At 43.6% G+C, this 20,909-nt stretch overlaps 1 long non-coding RNA gene across 5 annotated transcripts in view; it reads right to left on the bottom strand.

Annotated features, from left to right (window-relative positions):
* Nucleotides 1-2,133: 2,133 nt before the first annotated feature.
* Nucleotides 2,134-20,909, bottom strand: part of LOC149855787 (uncharacterized) — a 57,106-nt gene continuing 38,330 nt past the window's right edge. The window contains exons 3-6 of one of the 5 annotated variants that reach the window (XR_016438548.1): nt 18,036-18,194; nt 13,870-14,041; nt 7,909-8,214; nt 2,134-2,712 (exon numbers count right to left, since the gene is read on the bottom strand). This is a non-coding gene — a long non-coding RNA (uncharacterized LOC149855787). Of the gene's footprint in view, nt 8,215-13,869; nt 14,042-18,035; nt 18,215-20,909 lie in introns of all 5 variants that reach the window. The other 4 variants (XR_016438549.1, XR_016438546.1, XR_016438547.1 and 1 more) reach the window with 4 other exon arrangements.

Consider the following 20,909-nt stretch of genomic DNA (forward strand, 5'->3'; position numbering starts at 1 on the left):
CACATTTCCTGGTCACTCTGTCAGGGAGGACTCTCAGGAGGACTTACTCTGTGTCATACAGTTAGCCATGACTTTGGAATAGGGATAGGAAACAGACCAGAATGATCTGATGCTTTTATGGCAACAAACCAGAATGATCCATCCAGAGTCAGAGGTGGGCAGGAGTTAGGACCTGATCACAGCAGGCACTTGTCCCCATGGCAGCACAAGGAGATCATTCATGGCTGAAGCCCCCTGCTGCTGAATACTGCCAAAAAACCCTATGTCCACAGGACAGATCCAGAAGTTCTGCAAGCTAGATCTGGTTCACAGGTTGTAGGCTGCTGATCCCAGCCCTGGAATTTTTTTTCTGTATTGTGTCTTCCGAAAAACAAAGTGAATGTTTTATTTGGGGACATATTATAAGCAAGAAAATATAGTGATACTATAGGTATCAAGAACTAGAGGACAACAACTGAATATCCAAAGTTATGGAACTGACATCCCACCTGTACTTGAGTTCCTGTTGCTATGACATTATTATTTCAGTAGTGCTCAGAGATCTTAGTCAGATTCAAGACGTCACTTGGCTGGGTGCTCTGTAAACAAGTAAGACACCCACAAACCCAAAGAGTTTACAAACTAACTAGGGACAAAATGTGACAGGTGGATGTAGAACACAACAGACGGAAGGAGGGATGGAGTGTGAAAGCTTTCACTGCCACAAATCATACCATACAGCTCGCACCATACTTGTTATTAAGATAAAATACTTTATTCTCTGCAGCTGTCAGTACAGCATCTCCTGTGTTGGGGTTTGCCACTCAGCAATTTCCTTTGGATCCTTTTTTTTAACCCATGACCTGTGCAACCCCTCCCACCCCAGGTCCCTGTTTTATTTTTCTTCTTTGTCCAGAGTAATATGTTGACTTCTGTGATTTTCAGCACTTCCGTATTGGGTAAGGATGCCCCTTTTGTTCTTTTCATGGCCTTTGTCCACCAATCCAGTATCTCATGAATAACGCCCTGAGCAAATCATGATTTTGAAGACTGTGCAGAAACTGTGAAATTTTCCACCCACTGTGATTTTTAAGGGTTGCAAGCATAAGTGGTGGAAGGCCAAAGTTAAAGGGCTTAACCCCTCCAAATGCAGAGCAGCTCAGAGGGCCAGAGGACAGCCCAGGCACAGGCTCCAGGTGGCCGCAGCAGGGGAAAAGGGCTCACACAGACAGACACAGAGACTGCAGGTGGCTGGAATTGCAGCCAGATGGCATGTGGAGCACTTCCCACCATACCAGGTAAGTTGGGGAAAGGGAAGAGATATGGGGGGCACAACAGCAGCCCATCTCTGTCACACGTACAAATCTGGGGGAGCACTGCTCCCTGGGCCTCTCCCAAGGTGTGTGCAGTGGCAGGAGCCTTTCTGTGCCCCTGGATGAGGCTTCCAGGCTCCAAGCATCCCACAACCCACCCTAGGGTCCCATTCATCACAGCCCCTGCTCCTGCTTCTGCCCCACTCCCTCTTTCACTGCGGGGACCTTGATCTCCCCTTCTACCATGCCCCTTCCCCAACTTACCTGCTGTGGTGAGTAGTGCTCCACGCACCATCTGGCTGCAATCCCAGTTGCCTATAGGCTCCATGTTTGTCTGTTCATGCAGCCCACCTTGCCCTCCCCCCCTGTCCTGGTGCAGCTGCCTGGAGCCCACGCCTGGGCTGCCCTGCAGCCCTCTGTGCTGCCCCGCATTTTGGAGGGGGGGGCTAAGCCCCATTAGCCCTGGCCTTCCACTGCCTACAGCTGTGTGCCTGCCTGCCACATGTACACTCGTAAAGAATTACTTTTCATGGAATATTCACAGAACTACCAGGACCCATTTGCCAAGATCAATGGGAGGTCCATGAATAGTCCATGAAAAATAATACTTTACCCATGCACATGCCATGAATTTTCAACAAGAAATCCGCAATTTTCTCAGGGCTAATCATGAACTTTCCTCTCACTCTTTTCTCTTAATTGTGGTCTAGTAATTTAATCTAACATAATTCCTCTGAGTTTTTTCCTCCAACTCTGTAAGTCTGCAGAGAATTAATTCAATATCACTAACAAAGTGCATTAATATAGAACATCAGTTAGTTTACAACATTGCAGTTTGATTTCAAATACAACTTTATTATTAACCTTATAGGAGATATCATAGACATAGTAGTGAAGACCTTAAAGTTAAATAACTGATCTTAGTGGGTAAGACATTGAAAAAGAAAGTGAACAGAATTCATCAGCATTCTGTGTAGTTGACCATCACACAATGATGTGCAAATAAGTCCATTCTTATCCAGTACTACCAAGCAGATGGTAGCACTGGAAATACTGTGGAAGTGGCACAATGAGGAAGGAGGACCAGACTCTTCAGGCTTTTTAATGGCTCACTATATAGTCTATAGTTACAGCTTAAAAAGAAAGCCACCTACTTTGCAAGTTTCAGTGCAGGAATATTGCTGCCATATGGGGAGAAAGGCTACAAAGGACAAAATTGAGTAAAATAGCATAACTGGGGCACAAATTTTAAGTTGTGATCAAGGTCTCTTTCCCAGGGATGCCTTTGACAGTATCCACTTTTGTCAGGGTCTCCCACTGAGTGAGAGGCAGGAATCACTTCTCTACAGGAATTCAGAAAGCAAAGAAACCCAAAATGGTAATGGCAAACAATATTGTTCAGTGTTCATTTCCTCAGCTCCTGTGGAAAAAAACATTCATTCATATTGGGAAGTAGTTCCATACTTGTGTCAATCAAAATAAGTTATCATTCATCAGTTTGCTGAACAGAAGAGTAATAAAGGAAGGGAAAATAATCTGTTTTCAAATGGCTTTTTTGAAAAGCTTCAGTGCCTGAGCTGCTTGAGCTCCTTCCTTCATTTTTGAAAAAAATTATACTGGCCTAGCCAGTGAAGAAGCAGTTAACCTTTCCATAAGCTCTTATTTTATTACAGTTCTTCTTCCTGGAGAAAGGTAAAATTATTTCTTTACCATAATAAGGTAAATGAAGCCGTGATTTTATCATGGTGATTTTCAGGGAGTTAAATGGACATGTAGTCATGTTACATTCCTATATCATAGAAATAACCTGCATTTTGCTGTTTTTACTACAAAAGAGAATGGATGAATAGCATTTTGTGAGAGCCAGCAGAAATTTTGAACATGTTCTGCACCTCACAAAATCTCCATATGTTATGACAGTACTACTCTCTAGTTTACAAATGGAAAACTGAGATAGAGGGAGACTAAGTGGCTTGATCAAGGTTATACAGGAACTTTGCAGCAGACTGGAGAATTTTATCTGGCCATCCCAAATTTTGGTTAGCACTCTAACAACTGGGACAACTTCATTTCTTCTAGGACTAGACGCATGCTGCTGGCTTGCCTAGCAGTGATGCTAAAGAAAAAAACAGAAATCTCAGTAGTATTCAGCAAAGCTGAACAGTCATATGATCAGTAACATAATGAGTGGTAAGCGACCAGGACACCAGCCCCAGGCACCCAATTAGAGGGGGCACAAGAATGCCAGCCACCACTGCTGACCCAGCTGCCACAAACACTGCAGCCAATCTGTCTCCTGCCACCACTGATACCCAGGGTGGAGAACCCAACTGTTACACCTGTCCATGTGATCATATTTTGCTATAATCTTGATGCACCCTCTCCCAGTCAGTACAGTACAAGACTCTCCACTCATACACTGTGTTTCAGCTTTCCACTTTATATGTAAGGATGAAAAACTTGCGATCTTTGGCCTCTGGGCTAGGGCTCTGTAACAGGGCAGTCTGTCCCTTTAACAGAGAACAGTCAGACTTGTTGAGAGAGCCCAGCAGCAGGCATGTGGATAAGGAGGGAGTGTCTCATTGGGAGCTTAAAACTGCATGTGAGAGAGCAGAAAGGAAGCAAATGAAGGTTTGCAAGCAGGAGGCAAGCTGTGAGCAAAATAAGCTTACAGAATGAGGGGCCAGGCTGCAGTGCTAGGGTCAGAGCCAAAGGACTGCCCCCCCTAGTGCCTAGAACATGGCAGAAAGTTTTATTTGTTTGCTTGTCTGTTGCTTAAAGACTGTTCTGTTTGGGAGGACTGTCTGAGGAACTCCTCAAGGAACAAAGCCCCCTTGCAGAAGCCAACAGGTCGGGCAACCCTCGTTCAAAACAAGTTTTCTCCACTGTGCCAACCGACAGTCAGTCCTCTCTGCTACACTCAGCAACATATTCTAAGCTGCACAAATGCTGGTACCCTCTTCTCTAGTGCAAATACCAAACTCATCTAGGTGAAAGTATAAATATTGCTTCTTACACCACAAGGGGTTGAAACAGGAAGTTGTGTTACAGAGCCTGGAACTACCTTGAGCGTCAGTTGAGGCCTCATTCCTCATGCAGCACACAGCTCCCTACAGGACTGCCTGCCTCAGTCCTCTGGAATTCAGTCCTGGGGCTTCAGGTTATCAAGTTGAAATGACTCACCTTTCCTGGCACGCAAGTTTTATAATCCCAAGGCGTGAAGCCAGAAGTGATGAGCCCCCAAGATTTTAAAGAGCCTTTGATCTGGGCTTCAGTTGTAGTTCAACCCTCCTACTTCCATGCAGGGCTAAAAGGATACATCACGCATCCAAAAATGCTTGTTGTTATGTGAATAACTACCCACTAAGAAGCAGACTAAAACCAACAAGTTCATTCTCCATATGCCAAGAATTCTGCAAATAATAGTGTCATTATTAATTTGGGCTGAACAAGCTAGATGATAAAGATTCTTAGTCAAAGCTGGAGGCCTCTTTTCTGATATAGCAATTGGCCAGGGAATATCTAATTCCATATAACCTAACAGTATGTTTGCCAGGTTTTAAAGGCAATATTTGTTCCATAATTATTTTGATTGGAATTAAGAATCTTTCATTCCCTGAGAAAGGGTTTTTGGTTGTGGCTGTGTTGGTCTAAGGACATAGGCAACTCTGCTGTAGTGATGAGTTCTCCAAGGTAGAAAAGAGGCAATCTGTGAAATAGTAAATAGTGGTGGAAATTAGGAAGGGAAAGGTATTTTTGGAATATTATGCCCATGTATGTTTTTCTCTGGTGATATATTGCCCTAAGATATCACTCAGAACATAATTTCAATTTGATAATGTGTTATTTAAAAGGTGTCAGTGTTATAGAGAGGAAAACATTCAGAGATGAATTCAGTTTATGTATGGAACCAATCTGTCATCTTTTGACACTCATTGGCACAAGTATCAGCAACAGAGAAATATAAAATGCTTGTCCCCTGTTTCCTGGAACATGGCTATGGATTCATAGATTGAAGAGTCGGAAGGGACCACAAAGGATCATCGTGTCCAACTCCCTGCCCCTAGCAGGAAAGAGGACCGAAGTCAGATTACCCCAGCTAGGTGTCTATCAAGCCTCCTCTTGAAGACCTCCAAGTTAGGTGATAGTACCACCTCTCCTGAAAGCCCATTCCAGATTCTGGCCACCCTTACTAAAAAAAAATTCTTCCTAATGTCCAACCTGAATCTACTCCCATCAGTTTGCACCCATTATTCCTAGTTACTCCTAGGGGTGCTCTGGTAAATAGTGCATCTCCAATTCCCTGTTGTCCTCCCTTGATAAAATTATAGGCAGCTACAAGGTCTCCCTTCAGATGTCTCTTGTGAAGGCTGAAGAGATCCAGATCCCTCAACCTCCCCTCATAGGGTCTTTCACGGAGGCCACTAATCATGCAAGTGGCCCTCCTCTGAACCCTGCCCAGATTCTCCATGTCCCTCTTGAAGTGCAGCACCCAAAACTGGACACAGTACTCCAACTGGCCTGACCAGTGCCACATAGACGGAGGGCATCACCTCCCTTATTTTGTTGGTAATGCACGACAAGGTGCAATTGGCCTTGTTAGCGGCTTCGTTACGCTGCCAGCTCCTGTTCTTCTCAGCTATGTTTAAGTGTATAGTGCCATTATAATGGCAGCTTGTTACAACTCACACCAATTAAGAAATGGAATAGATCAGGGGTTTTCAATCTTTATTAATAAGTGTAAGTCTGGTAGCTGGACACGGAGCAGGGGGGCACAGCCAAATGTGGAGCAGCAGCGGGGGGTGGTGGATGGCAGCGGCAAGTTTCCCCCTTCCCTCCTTGCATCTGATGCACTGTGTGATGCCTATGCAGCCTGCAGAGGGGCACCAACTGCCCTTGCCCCACTCCTGCGAGATGTCAGTGCAGGGTGGTGGGTGGCAGCGCTCTGTCCCCACTCACCCATGCATACCCCCTAGGGCCTTCCCCAGTATCCCTGGGGTACACACATCCCCAGTTGACAACCCCTGGAATAGATTGATATACATATAGTATGACAATGTTCTTTTAGTTACTGCATATCTAGCATCAATTCTGCAGGAAAAATATCTCAGCATTTTCAGCATTTTGAAGATGATGGATTTTGAGTGTAAAAGGTTGCTATGGAAATTATATATTTTATCCTCAGCCTCCACCCAAAGCATATAAATAACTACTACAAGATGTTTTTCACCATTTTCAGAGAGGTAAGGGATTGTAGGCTTCCCCCACCCTCACTCTGTACAATGTTATCACTTTACTCCAGAAGACGAATGCCATTCATTAGAATTAAAAGGTACACTTTGCTCTTCCTAAATGTTTTGTATTCCAGAATCATATTTCTTCTCCTATTTTGTGTTACTAGACTCCACTACTGGTGAGAACATCTGGTAAACTGGAGAAACCAAGAGATCAGTTATTCTGTACATAATATAAATCAGAGATATCAAACATATAGTCCACAGGCCAGATCCAGCTCTAAGAGCCATATGATTTAGAACTGACCCTGTGCCGTGTGCAGCATCTGCAATGCCAGATCTAGTCTGCATGCAGCATGCACCAGTTCTGCTCCAGGGCTTGCACTGTAAGTGGTACATGGGCTGGATCTGGCACTGCATGCAGTGCAGGGGGAAGGAAGGTCAGTCTGCACACACACTGCACCAGACTAGCCCTGAACAAATTGAAGCAGACCAACTCGGTGACCCTCATTTATCCCACAAGGCTGGATGAGTTTCACACCCCTAATATAAATTAAACTTAAAATTTTCTCAAATGTCAAACATACATGGAATCAAGTATCTCAGTTGTAGCTGAATTGATCTAGAGGCAAAAGCAATCAAGACTTGTGGTAGAGGTGATACCTCTTATTAGACCAACTAACTTTTTGCAAAAAAAATTCTTTAAAAAACATACATGGAGAAATTCTAAGAAACTAAGAAAGGCTGGATACCTGTAGTTCGATAAGAGAAAATAAACCCTCCTCGTCTACTTAGCACTCTGCTTTAATCTGTTCAGATAAATGACTGTTCATGGGGTTGAGCTATTTTTCCAGTATCATCTCTTGTGAGCAAGTAGCTGCAGACAGGCAGAAGGTAAGAGGCCTTCTGTCTCTTCTGGCCAGGGCTCTTCCTGCTTTCTATACTTCCAAACTAATTTTCTCATGGAAGAAGGTATTTGGCAATTAGTTACTAAAAAAGGAATTGCTCCTCAGAGGAAAGCAATGAATACATTGTGTCTCTGTAGCCATTTACTCTCCAGGTTGCTCCTAGGATGGTACAGCCCCTTGTTGCCTTATTCAACATGGAATGTAAAATTTAAGTTTAATCTTAAAAGGTAAGGGGCTCCAGGACAGCAAATATATGCCTCTGTGCAAATTCTCATTGTAGGATGGTAAGGAAAGCAGAAGTAGAGGTTTGTAAATAAGCTACCACAGTTTCTAAGAGGGAAAACCACCATCTTTACTTAAATCCAGTTTGCTAGCCTGAAATCAGAAAGTGAACACATGCATGTGAAATTTCACACAGATTCTTTTTTAAATGCTCATTAGAAGCAGGGTCAGAAACATCTCTGCAATTCTTACCCTCTTGAGTAGGACCTTATACTCTTCTGCTAGATCCATTCATTTGATAGGCTTATTCCAGAGTAGGGGGTATAAGAATTTGATCCACATTCACTATAATGATTATGTGATGTATGCATCTGATACCATAATAAGCACAATTCTGTAAACATCTTGAGGATTAAATAAACGCAATACTATAGAAAATGCTGGAAGAGAAAATCCTTCCAGAAGCTCTGCTGATTTTGGATCACCTGCAACACTGTGTACAGGTATGAAGGAATTCCCTGCAGGTACTGTAATAATTGCTTGCAGACTTCTGTTGTCCTGGAACATAAAAACATGATATTAGCTGTATGCTATGCATCCCAGTAGTACAAGAATCTCTGCAGAAGAAAGAGTTGAGTGTCTGGCTTGAGCCAGAGCAACCAGCATGATGATTTGTCGTCACACTTGTCATCGTAAGTTCAGTCTCATCTTGTAGCCAGTCAGATAAATATATTTCTCTTTGAAGCCAAGAACAACATTTTGAAAGCTATGGCATAACACTTATATCCCTTTTAATAAAAGCTTCTTTGCCTTTTCAGAAGGAATATCCTGAATTACTAGTGTCCCAATATGTTTCTATTCAAGCTTATCTAATTCAACAGCACAAGCTTTCTGAATCAACACACACACAAGGCCATACAAACATAAATTTCAAGGTAAAAACAAAACAGTGCACAAAGCTTTTTCTTCATCAGCACTGAAGGAAGTGGCCTTTAAGCACTCAGAGATTGAAGAAAAGATTCGGGCTAATTTTATCATTTTCTGCAAAACAGTTATTACTAAATATAAAGAAATACCATTCCTTAGACAGTTTGATAAGGATTATTTCTGAAATGAATTTTCATATTTGCAAATTCTAAAGCACAGATAAAAATGGTTATGTGCAGGAAGTAGCATTGGCTGAGCTCTTCTCATTAAAATTATTGAGATAAATTTAAGTCCAAAACCAAACTGGATTAAAAGGCAAGTTACAGCTAAAGAGCTTTGCTTATAAAATTTGACAAAAGCAGAGATTTATGTAAAAGAGCAGAGAAAGCACTACATTTGCATGCCATATGCCATCATTTTCTTGTTTGCATCTTCTCCATTTGTTACGCTGAACTTTCCATGTTTCATCAACACCTTAGAGCTGAACAGGTTAAAAAGCAGATAAGTATAAAAAACAGGACATTTACAGTTACAGTGGCCTGTTTATGGAAGGAAAATTGCAGAGTATGATGCAACTCAGAGGTCAGGAAAACAGATCTTACGATGATAGTCAGAGGTCAGGAAAACAGATCTTACGATGACAGGCTGAGAGACATGGGACTCCTTAGCCTGGAAAAGCGCAGGCTCAGGGGTGATCTGATGGCCACCTATAAGTTTATCAGGGGTAACCACCAGGATCTGGGGGAACGTTTGTTCACCAGAGCGCCCCAAGGGATGACGAGGTCGAACGGTCACAAACTCCTGCAAGACCGTTTCAGGCTGGACATAAGGAAGAATTTCTTTACTGTCCGAGCCCCCAAGGTCTGGAACAGTCTGCCAGCGGAGGTGGTTCAAGCACCTACTCTGAACACCTTCAAGAGTAAATTGGATGCTTATCTTGCTGGGATCCTATGACCCCAGCTGACTTCCTGCCCTTGGGCAGGGGGCTGGACTCAATGATCTCCCAAGGTCCCTTCCAGCCCTGATGTCTATGAAATCTATGAAACTCATTCCATCTATATTTGTTTTTGTGAATATCTTTATTCAGTCAAGATCTGAAGTCTGGTGCAACTCCTTTAGGATATGAGTCTACACCACAAAGTCAACATAAAGTTCACTGAAGACTGCAGTAGATGCAGATCAGAACCTGCATGCAAGCAGTTACAAACCCTAGAACAGGGGTGGGTAAAATGCAGCCCGGGGGCTGGATGTGGCCCACCAGGCCATTCTATCCAGCCCGTGGGGCCCCTAAAAAATTTAGAAAATTAATATTTATCTGCCCTGGGCTTGCCAAAACTCAGTAAGCAGTCCTCTGCCCAAAATAATTGCCTGCACCTGCCCTAGAACTTCTAGAACATGGAAGTCTGAGGACAGATTTAGGCATACCCTTTAAAATCAGGGATCTTTCATTTGCTTAGTAAGCTAACTTTGGGCCTTAATGATGACATGAACCAGTAACTGTAGGCAACTTTAGTCCCAGTACATGAAAAAATTCCACCCCCTCCCTTTTTTTGTAAATAATTGTGAGGATTTGGAAGTTGGAGACTCATTCTCCATTACCGTGCAACTTGTGAAGTATGAAGTGGCTGTAATTCTAATGTAATTCTTTGTTTCAGTATAAATGGTCACAAAATGTGGCAATGCAGGGGAGAATCAAGCCTAATTTTGTAACTCCAAAGAGGAAAATACTCTTTTAACAAGGAGCTACAAAATAATCAGGATGCACAAAACAAAAAGCCATCTATGCTTACCAAAATAGGAGATGTGCACTTTTCTATACATTTTCCTTATGCTAGATAAAATATCTGCCTTTTTGGATGTGTTTGAATGATGGAAGGAGTCAACAATCTAGCCATGTCCCCAAACATGAATACAAATCCATGCACATCTGCAGGCAAATGGGGTAGAATTAGAACTGGGAAAGTGTCCAGAAGTGTCAAATTAGGTATTGGTACAGGTGAACAGAAAGGGTCATGGTAGAGCACATTTTAAGAGGACAGTACTGCTAATGGTGTAAGAAATAGGAGCAGATAAGGTAGGTTGGAACCAGATCCTCTTCTTCCCTTGCTCAGAATATTTCTATCTTCAGTCTGTTGAGAAGTATGTTCAAGTGTGATGAGCAGATTGGGGATGGTACAAAGTAGGGGTGTGCGAAACAGGCCATACTTGATTCGGATTTGACTTGAATCAGGGGACAGTGATTTGATTTGTTGATTCGGATCACTGTCCCAATTTGATTCAGCCACACCTGAAGATTCAATGTTGATTCAGAGTATAACAGCCGTGATCTCCCCTAGCGCCCCCTACCATGCCACGGTGGTGTTAAAGCACCCTCACATCTCGCCCACCACATCTTTGATGTCAACTATGTATAAGGGAGGCTGCGTTTTGTCCCTTCTGACATGGTGCTCTGATGTATCTCGGTCTCGGTTCTATTTTGGGTGACTCAGTACACCCCAGCCTTATGGGCTATGCGTGGCTCCAACACCCCCCCCCATACCACGCCCCAAGCCTCGCAGATGTACTGGACGTTGTTTGGTCGATTTCACTCTCCTGCGCCCCACCAGCACTTCTGGCTTGCCTTGCAACCATGCTCCCTGGCACTTGTCAATCTCTGTCCCCTTTCTAGGGCTTCTCACACAGCCCACTTCAGGGCTTCTCATGTGGCCCACTCTGGGGCTTCTCGCTTTGGGGTTCAGGTGGCTGTAGCTGTGCCTGGCCCCCAAATCTCCTCCTCAGGTCTTAAACCTCCTGTGGGGCTCAGGCAGCCTCAGCCTTACCTGGCCCCCAATTCTCTGTTCCTTCTCTCAGGGCTGGGGTCAGTGCACCCCTGAATGTTGTGCCCTCTCTGGTACTGGGGTCCCCACACTACCGTGGAGCCCCTATAAGGCCTCCTCCAACCCCTAATAGCCTTACCTGGTCTTCCGGTGTAACAACAACAAAAAAAACAATAACACAAGCCCCTGGACTATAGCACAAAGCTAAACCTCATGGCTAAATGTTCTCCAAACCACACCACCCCTCTCACCCGTGTAACTAGCAGCTGGTACATCCAGGCCTTTTCTCTTTCCCACATTCAGGGCCGAGCTCTTTCCCTTAGTCAGGCAGTACTCCTTCTGCCTGTCTGCCAGCAGAGAGAGAGCACTCACAGCCTCCAGTCTGTGTCTCATAGTAGTCAGCCCTGCCCCTTCTGGGCAGCTGACTCACCAGGTGTGGGCCTTAGTGCCTCCTGGTTGCCCCTAGCAACCAGCACCTGAGCCCATACTGCTTCTTTTCAAGTAGCAGGCACCTTAATGCCCTGCTACACAGAATCAGCGATTTGGCCATAGACACAGCTTAAAATCTTTTTTCTACATGCCTTGAAATACCAGGCATGGCTCATGAACACTGAGATGCTGGGGCAGATGGAGCATCCCACAGAGGGATGAGGGGGCCCATGTGCTCAGTGGAGGACCTGGAAGTGGACTGGAACTACTTCTGGTCTACTTCCAAATCTGCTGCCAAGTGTGCAGCCCCCCGCTCCAACCCACCCTGGCTCGGCAATCAGCCATGGGGAGACCCTGTGTGCCCCTCGAGACTCAGGAGGCACTAGTCACTGAAGTGGAAGGCAGGAGTGCTTCTGATCCACCAGAAGTGCTTCTGGATCTGCCACCAAGTGCACTGGGGACCCTCCCCCCCACGTTCCCATGGGATGCTCCATCCACCCCAGCATTTCAGCATTCACAAGCTGCCTAGTACCTTGAGATATGTAGAAAAAAAACTTTTAAAGCTGTGCCTATATCCAAATCATTAAATCTCTCTGAATCAATTTGCAGGGTTTTGATTCAATTCGGAGAGATTATAGGGTCTCTTGATTCAATTTGGATTCGGCCACTGAATCAGGTCAAATCTCTGCCAAATCAAGTCAGCAACTAAAGCTTCGCACAGCCCTAATACAAAGGCAGCCTTGGTCATGATAACGTGTAAAAAAGTCGCTCTTTCCTTTTCCCTACAGCTGTATTCATTTCTTGGGGGGGGGGCGGCGGGGGGAGGGCGTTAGAAAAGAAGCTTTATTGTGCTTTGGGCATCAAGCCACAGGCCCAGCCTGAACCTGTGGAAATGCATCTATATATTTTCCAAAGATCTGGATCTGTTTCTCCCTGCAGAGGACAGTGACAGCATTTCCCCCATGCACATGCACCTGCTACATTCTGATTTAACTAAAGTAGCTGAATTATATTAAAAAAAATAACTTTCCTGCATTATTCTTTCCTGGTAAATCTTACTTCTCTGTGTTAATCAGTCATCATACTGCAGTGCCAAACACCTGTCCCAGCCACACAGAAAGAGAAGATACAAGGGATGTGGCTTAACTAGGCTGCAACTGTGTTAACTCATTTGGGAAACCAACTACCATTAACATCAAAGGGTTCTGGTCATTCTGCTTCTCTTGTGACTGCTCCCACCTATCTGGATGGACTGTTTTCAGCTCTCCATCTTACAGTATAGTTCCAGCTCATTGGTCATACCGCACAGTCCTTGTATGTGGATTAATAGTAGTGTGGTGAAGAGGAGATCATCTCCCTGCTGTATCAGACATTAAGCATTTTGGTCCTATCTTACCAGCTTCAGTAAAGACCTGCATCCATTTCCACTTGTAGTTTATTAGAGAATTAGACTACTTTGTGGAACAAATTTTTGCACTGGACATCTGTCATCTGATAAGCTGTGACAGTTTGCATCCATCTCCCTTTTTCTGCCCAACAGTATCATCAGCCACAAAAGTGCAAAAAAACCCCACTCTGCCTCAAGCCATCTGGCAGTGAGGAAAGACTTGGACTTGCTATGTTCACATGAATGTAACCAAAATAACATTTGTATTTTTAATTCATCCTAAATATTTTCAGTCAATTTCCACCCTAGTTCTTTTTTCAGTGTTTCCTCTTCATCCAAACCCAGTTGATACAAAGATATACCACCAGTTTATAGCGTGTGTGCGTGCGTGCGTATATAGATATAAAATTACATACACACACACACACACACACACACAATCATAACATGATACTTGGTCTTTCTAAATACCTTTTCTGCTGCTCTTGCTTTACAATACATGGATGTACAACTTTATTTCCTTTTTTTAAAGTAATAGTGATTTCACTTCATGTTTATGTTTCCATTGGCCCCTTTGGTGGTGAAAATAACCCACCCACGAAGTAGGAAGACTCTAACTAATGTTAATTTCAGGCTTGAGTAAATTTTACTTACCCTGCTTATATTATTATGCAGTCCTAATCCTACAAAGAGCTGAATGTCTTCATCTCCCACTGAGCTGAAGGAGCAGTTCCTCTCACAGGATGTACACTGTACCCAACAAGACAAGGACCTCATTTCCCTTTCTCTCTTTGTAAAGGCCATTATAATTTGTAGACTGAGGATACTGCAGAGGAGTAAATATTTTGAATATATTGAAACATGCTGTGAAGAGTATCCATAGGAGAGCAGTCCTCATGGGTTTTCTTAAAATATTTAGCAGATTTACAGGAAACACTCTACTGGTGGTCTGCCTTGTACTTTGATTCTTCTCTCTTTTCTTTGGCTGCTGCTCCTTGTATGTAACAAAAAATATAAATCACTGTCTAGGGACATTCTTTTCACACTCATTTTATATTATGGCCATTGTGGAAGAAATCAAACTGCACGTTGTAGTTGAATCAGAACTGACAGAGCCAGCTTTTCTTTTATTTAAGGCTATACTGTGATCACAGGGAGAATTCCATACAGCAAGGGGAATCACCCACTTGTCTGTTTCAAAGGATTTCTCAGACTCTCTAAGTTTACATGCATATTTATACTGAAGACAGAGAAAGAGATTAAAAAAATACACCTTGGAGAAACAAAAACAATAGTAAATGACACAGAAATTTAGGAAGTTTACTTAAAAGAAACTATGTATGCACAGGGCAAGATATCAAGATAACCCAAGGCGTGCAAGATTCCTTATCTCAGAACATTTAACTGAATTAAGCAGTATCAGCACTTCTGGTCTTTGTCTGTTTTTCTAGTCAAGTAAGCCAATTACTTCTACACCATTCATCTCAAACTGTTGAGGCCCAAATATGAGACAAAGATCTGAAATGAGTGATAGACACATATGCACCCATGTGTACACATACATAAACACACAAAGACAGAAAACTTTAAATGATTAATAGATTTTTTTTAAGTCAAAGAGGGACCATTACGATCATTCAGTCTGAACTTCCACACAGCACAGAGCAAGATACCATATTCAGTAAGCTCTGAATCAATCCTATAGGCCTTCTGTTTCAGTTAATAATATGGCATATGTGCTTTTGTATAAATAGCCATTTCTTCATAGTTTCATAGTTGGTAGGGTCAGAAGGGACCCGAGTAGATCATCAAGTCCAACCCTCTGCCATGGCAGGAAAGAGTACTGGGGTCAAATGACCCCAGCAAGGTGATTGTCTAGCTTTGTCTTAAAAACCCCCAAAGAAGGAGCCAGCACCACTTCCCTTGGAAGTTGGTTCCAGATCCTAGCCACCCTGACAGTGAAGTAGTGCCTCCTGATGTTTAATCTGAATTTACCCTCTGCCAGCTTGTGACCATTATTTCTAGTCTCTCCTGGTAGTGCTTGGGGAACAGGGACTCCCCCAATGCCTGCTGGTCCCCTCTGACTAGTTTGTAACAGGCCATTAGATCCCTCCTCAGCCTTCTCTTGTGGAGGCTGAACAGGTTCAAGTCCCGTAGCCTCTCCTTGTAGGGCCTGCCCTGCTGCCCCTGATCATGCGAGTGGCCCTCCTCTGGACCCTCTCCATGTTGTCCACATCCTTCTTGAAGGGTGGCACCCAGAACTGGACGCAGTACTCTAGCTGCAGCCTGACCAGTGCCGCATAGAGGGGGAGGATCACCTCGTTGGACCTGCTCGAGATGCATCTGTGGATGCATGACAAGGTGAGGTTAGTCTTCCTGACTGCATCCCCACACTGCCGGCCCATGTTCATCTTGGAGTCAATGATGACTCCAAGATCCTTTTCTGCCTCTGCACTGATGAGAAGGGGGTTCCTCAGCCTGTAGGTATGGTGCTGGTTCTTCCTCCCCAAGTGCATCACCTTGCACTTGTCAGTGTTGAATCTCATCCTATTCTCTTTCGCCCACCCCTGTAACCTGTCTAGGTCTGATTGTAGCCTATTTCTTCCTTCTAGTGTGCCCACATTCCCCCACATATTAGTGTCATCAGCAAATTTGAACAGGGTACTTTTAACGCCCTTGTCCAAATCACTGATGAAGATGTTGAACAGTGTGGGCCTGAGGACCGAGCCCTGGGGGACCCCACTGCCCACATCCCTCCAGGTTGAAAACGACCCGTCCACCACCACCCCCTGGGTGCAGCCCTCCAGCCAGTTGGCGACCCATTTGACTGTGTAGGTGTCGACACCACAGTCCCCCAGTTTTTTAATGAGAACAGGGTGAGAGACAGTGTCAAAGGCCTTCAGAAAGTCCAGAAAGACTATGTCCAATGCTACCCCTGCATCTAAGAATTTGGTGACCTAATTGTAGAAGGCCACCAGGTTGGTCTGACAGGACCTGCCTCTAATGAACCCATATTGGTTGCCCCTAAGCATAATTTCCCCTGCTGGCCCCTCGTGGACATGTGGCAGAATAATTATCTCAAAAACCTACCCAGGATCAAGGTAAGACTAACTGGCCTATAGTTTCCTGGGTCCTCCTTCCTCCCTTTTTTGAAGATGGGAACCACATTGGCCCTCTTCCAGTCCTCTGGCACCACACCAGAGCACCACGAGTGCTTGTAAAGCCATGCCAGGGTTCCCACAATGACCTCAGCTAATTCCCTCAGCACTCTGGGGTGTAGATTGTCCGGACTAGCTGATTTAAATACATCCAGTCCATCAAGAAGTTCCCCAACTAGATCCTCACTGACCCTTGGCCTAGCTGCACCTCCCCTGGGGCCTGAGGGAGGCCCAGTGGGGGGCTGATCCAGTCCCTGCTCAGGAAGATGGAGGCAAAGAAGTCATTAAATAGGTTAGCTTTGTCATCTGGTGTGACAACCAAATTTCCCAGTGTGTCTTGCAGGGGCCCCACATTACCTGGTACCTTCTTTTTGCCCCCTATGCATTTAAAAAAGGACTTCTTGTTGTCCTTGATCCAGGTAGCTAGTCCCAGTTCCATCTCTGCCTTGGCCTTCCTGACTGTCCCCTACATCCCCGAGCAACCACAGTATAGTCCCCCCTGGTGATGGCCCCTCCCTTCCATTGGGTGTATGCCTCCCTTTTAGTTAGGAGACATTCCTGGATGCTTTTGGTGAGCCATGGGGGCTTTTGCGCCCTCCTGCTCCCTTTGATCCATGTTGGGATTACCTCCCTTTGGGCTTGGAGGATCGTCTCCTTAAGGAGCGATTACTCTTCTTGGACACCTGGCTCCCCACCCGTCCGGGACCTCAGTGCTTCCCCAACTATTCTCCTTAGCTCATTGAAGTCCACCCTCCTGAAATCTAGGGTCTTTGCCACCTTGTGCTGGATGGTGAATTCCAGCAGGTGATGATCACGGTTGCCCAGGTGGTCGAGCACCCGCAGCCCCCTCACCAGGTCGTCATCTGTGGCCAGCACCAGGTCCAACAAGGCATCTCCCCTGGTGGGGCTGTGCACCTCCTGGGTTAGATGGAGGTTCTGCATTTTGGCTAGGAACCTACGTGAGTGGTCAGACCTGGCTGACTGCTCTTCCCAGCAGATGTCTGGAAAGTTCAGGTCACCCATGGTGACCACATCCTTTGACTTAACTACCTCTGTGAGCGGACTTAAGAATTCCTGGTTTAGCTCTTCCCCTTGGTTGGGTGGTCTGTAGTAGACCCCACCATTAAGTCTCTTTCCCCTCAACTGCCTTGTATACTAACTGAGAGCACTTCAGTGTGCCCCTCCTGTGACTCTGTGCTACTTGATGAGGATGTGTATTCCTCCTTAATGTAGAGTGCCACACCCCTGCCTTTCCTCCCTGTCCTGTCCCTCCTGTACAGCCTATAGCCCTTGATATTCACCGCCCAGTCATGCGTTGGGTCCCACCACGTTTCAGTGGGCCCTACTATGTCTGGGTTGGTGTCAGCTAGCAGGAGGGTAAGTTCCTCCTGCTTGTTTCCCATACTACGAGCATTTGTGTAGAGGCATTTGAGGCCCCCTGAGGATGTGTGCACTGGCCCCCTAATCTCATCATTGCCCTGGCCCCTGTTGCTTACCTGTGTATATGTTCCGTTCGTTGGTCTAGGCTGGGCTGTACTTGTGGGTGCTGTTTGGTTTAGCGGTCCAAGGCTTCCTCTGCCCTCATCTTCCCCTTCCCCTGACAAGCCTAGTTTAAAGCCCGCTGGAGGAGATCTGCCAACCTAGATGAGAACACACGCTTACCTTTAGGGGAAAGATGGAGCCCATCCCATCCAAGCATGTCTCTTGTAGTGATGCGCAGCTCGTTGTCAAGGAAGCCAAAGCCCACCTCAAGACACCATTCCCGAAGCTACCATTTGGTCTCTGCGATGCACGTCTCATTACGTCTTCCGATTATTTCTACTGTAAAGAATGTTCAGCCACTGGAATTAAGGAATACCAACTTAATGGAGAAAATTCCGAGACTTGGAATAAGTGATGTCCCCCAAATCAAGTGTCTTTACTGTGAAAAGTAGTATGGTTCAAGGACTCCATGTGGAATTTACTTATACATCCTTGCTGTTTCTTTTAACCTTGGACACAAGAAACAAGAGGGAAATGCTCCAGAAACAACAACAACAACAAACCCCAACACTTTAAAAAAATATTTAAGTATAATTTGTTACCATGCTAAGTTAAACTTTTCCTTGTGGATTTTTAGCATAGTCCCTTAGCCTGAGATAAAGAAATTTGTGCAATTTATGTTGAGTAAGTTAAGATTTATTCTGAGAAACTAAAACACAATATAACAAGGAGTGATAGAAATATAATTACTAGGATCCATTTGCTAATGCTATCATTTCCTATTATATCTGTGCAGCTGGTTTAAATCTGATTGTTTTGGTGATTTCTCCTAGTACATCATATGCATGATAAATCCTCAGAACTTTACTGAACATAGGCGATTCTGTACTTGATTACTATATCTGCTTTTAGCAGGAAAAAAAATAGGTGGCAAAAAAAAAAAAAAAAAGCACAAAAAGAATAGTATTATTACATATGCAACCTGTGAGTAATCTCTCCTTCAGACACGTTATGAGAAGGAAGTAGCATGGGGGGGGGGGGGGAAGAGGAGAGCTGTTATTTCCTGGCACTGGCCTTTGTAGCCATTCAAGATGACTTCTAGCTTCGTTTTGGCCCCTTCATGTGACATCAGGGAGTAGAAATAATGGTACTGGTCTTTTACTCATTGTTTGACCAGCTGCCACTATACTGTTAGTATGTTTACTTGAAGAAGTTTGTATGGACCTTTGGTTTTTCTAAAACTTCCTTGTTTTACTTAATAAGTATCTGATCTATGCCAGCTAGCCTTCACTTTATGATTATCATTATTCTTTGATATTATTTAGGTGAGAGAGTCCAACACATACCATTAATGGCTCTAATATGTGGTTAATATTTTCTTTATCTTGTGCAGGAGGGTTCATGTTATTTAAATGTTGTGTTAGGTCTATAACAGCAGGTAACTGTTATACCATATTGATATTCTTGAGTTTTTGTAGGGACATTTTTTGCTCCTAAGAGATCTTCTAAAAGCAGAGACTATAAAGGCAGAAAATCAGTTAACATCAACTTATTATGATTATTACTTCTGTAATACAAAATGGGACCTGAAATAAGGAGATATTTCTCTTTCCTTGAATGCCCTTTCATATTCACCTTTGAGAGTAAGTATCCATAAAGATACTGAATTTGCCAATAAAATCATTAGTGCCTATTTTGTGACATCTGCATCCTTTTTTTAAATACAAAAAGTCTTCAGAACACTGTTATTGCTATAGGGAGTTTAGAAATCCTATTGGACTCTTTTGAAGAAAAGATATTGGACTTGTTATCTTATGGAGGCAAATTTCTGAAATACTGTAAACTATAGAAACTAAGCAGGTTAGTCCCGAGATACTTGTCATGTATTTAATTAATACAATGTGGACTAACAAGATGGATAGTCTACCCAGTTTCCTTCAGTGGAAGGTATTTTTTCCTAGAAATATACAACTGCTTGGAATTCTCTGTAGTTTGCAAATCATACTGAACAGTTGTCAGATTTCTGCATATTGCATTTCAGTCAAGGCTGGAGGAGTAAGAGGCTCATTTGTAACTATTTTGCAGAAGAGGAAATGCTTTCCTGACAAGAATCGAGCATTAAGTGGAAGTCTTGGCTTGTACAGTGTTACATTAAAACTCATATCAAAACACACTTACACACATTTCTTTTAGAAAAGTAAAGTAATACTGGATCCTTCATCAAAAGTATTGGTCCAACTAAAAGTTTTGATGCGGATAATTTTTTTCTTTATTAATTCTAAGAATATCTAAATTTGACACCAGATTTTACAAATACATAGCAAGAACTGAACCTTTGACAATCTACTTTATGATGTATGCACTGAATTTTCAATTCATTTTTCTTTTGCATATTGAAAAATGGTAAACCTGAACATGCATTGATATTTAATCAAGTCTTCACTTGAGAACTCTTTGCAGCTGTTCACTTTCCACGTTAATCAGAGAAGAAATTTCCAACTCCTCCACCATTTAGCATTGGCAATCTTGATACAAGGATCAAGATTGCCAGTGCTACTTTTATTAATTTGAATGTTCCAACTGCCAAGCCAAGAGGATTTGTATTTGGTTGAGATCGGTAAAATAGCAGGGGTGAGAAACTACTATATTTTGCTGCCTGAAACTTCAAAGAACCAAGTGCATGTACAGGTAGGTAATCAATATGCAGTGAATATGCTCTCCTTTCTAAAGCAAAACTTACTTCAAAGGATATTCCTTCAACAAAGATTCCTTGAATATTCATTATATGTGATTTCAGAGCAATTAATAAAACACAACTCTGTATACAAAGGTTAATATTTATTAAAAAAATCCACGTTCTCTCTTTGAGCATGGCAACAACCAGAAGTTGTTTGTTACATGTAACTAAGTTGCTGAAACAGAAGTTTCTGAACAGAGGAATGGATACAGGACTATAATAAGAGTACAATTCTACTGACTGTAGTAGAGCTTTGACACTTTTTCCAGCTGTAAATTTGCCTCCAAGCTGATTAAATTTATCTAACTGGGGGGGGA

The sequence above is a fragment of the Crocodylus siamensis genome, chromosome 11 (assembly GCF_052110815.1).
Source record: "Crocodylus siamensis isolate JL-2025a chromosome 11, ASM5211081v1, whole genome shotgun sequence".
Taxonomy (NCBI): Eukaryota; Metazoa; Chordata; order Crocodylia; family Crocodylidae; genus Crocodylus; species Crocodylus siamensis.